Source organism: Cyprinus carpio, unplaced genomic scaffold, assembly GCF_018340385.1.
Source record: "Cyprinus carpio isolate SPL01 unplaced genomic scaffold, ASM1834038v1 S000004401, whole genome shotgun sequence".
In the NCBI taxonomy this organism is placed as follows: Eukaryota; Metazoa; Chordata; class Actinopteri; order Cypriniformes; family Cyprinidae; genus Cyprinus; species Cyprinus carpio.
Genome location: NW_024877087.1, coordinates 1 through 1,447, shown reverse-complemented (window position 1 = coordinate 1,447; position 1,447 = coordinate 1). Strand labels below are relative to the sequence as shown.

At 51.1% G+C, this 1,447-nt stretch overlaps 1 long non-coding RNA gene across 1 annotated transcript; it reads left to right on the top strand.

Moving 5' to 3' along the window:
• Positions 1 to 490: 490 nt before the first annotated feature.
• LOC122143420 lies at positions 491 to 921 on the top strand. The gene is made up of 3 exons (XR_006159164.1): positions 491 to 521; positions 681 to 781; positions 909 to 921. It is a non-coding gene; the product is annotated as an uncharacterized LOC122143420 (long non-coding RNA).
• Positions 922 to 1,447: the final 526 nt, after the last annotated feature.

Genomic DNA, 1,447 nt, shown 5'->3' with positions numbered 1-1,447 from the left:
TTTTGTTGTTTTCTCCCCCTGAAGTTTGAGGCGCTGGACATTCTGAGCTCTTCTCAGGTCGCTCAACTGACGCTAGAGTCTGGAGCTGAACAGCCGCCTTCGGGATAAACATGGTCTTTGAACGCTTAGAGTTAACGGGCAACTCTTTCCAGAATGTGGAAGAGTTCTTCGTAATTCCTCCACCAGACCTCACAGGCCCTCAGACTAAGAGATGGCAAGCCATGTTTTGGGCCTGAGTTGGCCATTTTTAAAGTGCATTAAGTGACACAATTGAGTTGTGACGTTAAACTTTCTGTGTGTCATTCCTCCAGGATTTGGACATCAAGTCCCGTGGTGAGGGACATCATGATGAATCGAACCTTCACTATCATCAGTCTTCATTTTTGTCGAATTCTGGCTGACCCGGTGACTGGGCTTCCGGGTTCCGCGGTGAAACTGACGCCTCTCCTTCCCAGCTTGGACTGCAGAGATGCTCCAGACAGCGACCCATTACACACCGACTGCAACGGATACCACATCATGTGCGTGGCGCGCCCCTAGCTTTGTGACCGCTCTGTGCGCCCCCTCTAGTTACACTGTCAAAAGACTGTGAGGTCGTTTCTCAAGTAGTCTCTAAAGGGTGGTGAAGATCGTTAATGAGGCATCGATCCTTACCTTTTGTTGTGACCTTTGCACTCTAGGGTTGTGGCTCTGAGCAGCGTCTTTGACCAGATGACTTTGCTGAGGCGGCGGGAGCTGGCCCCAGTCCTGTTGGGCTACCTGAAGCAGAGACACGCCTCGGGTAGGTCCAGTGAAGGTGGTGCTTTTTTTTGTGTCGTGTGCCTAAGAGAAAAAGGCCTGTGGTGCCCTACAAGCTTTATGAATGTCTGCGTCTCCTAATGAGTGTTTCCGTGCATCATCGTTTGCAGGCTCACCTTGTGGAGTCCGACACAAGCAGCCTCAGTGCTTGGCTGGAGGAGAGCTTTGGCAAGATTCTCCATCTATGTGGATTACAGCGACCTGCGTGAGATCAATGCAGGCTTTGGCGTCAGGTCGCTCAACTGACGCTAGAGTCTGGAGCGCTGAACAGCGTCTCTGATAAACATGGTCTTTGAACGCTTCAGAGCACGCAACCTTTCCAGAATGTGGAAGAGTTCTTCGGCCCCTCCACCAGACCTCACAGATACGTCTGCGGCTGACCTAAGATAGCAAAGCCATATTTTGGGCCTGAGTTGGCCATTTTAAAGTGCATTCGTGACAATTCGAGTTGTGACGTTAAACTTTCGTGTGTCATTCCCTCCAGGATTTGGACATCAGTCCTGTGGTGAGGGACATCGCCAGATGAATCAGACCTTCACTATCATCAGTCTTCATTTTGCCGAGATTTAGCGACCGGCGGCTGGGCTTCACTGGTTCACGTGAAACTGACGCCTCTCCTTCCCAGCTGGACTGCAGAGATGCTCCAGAC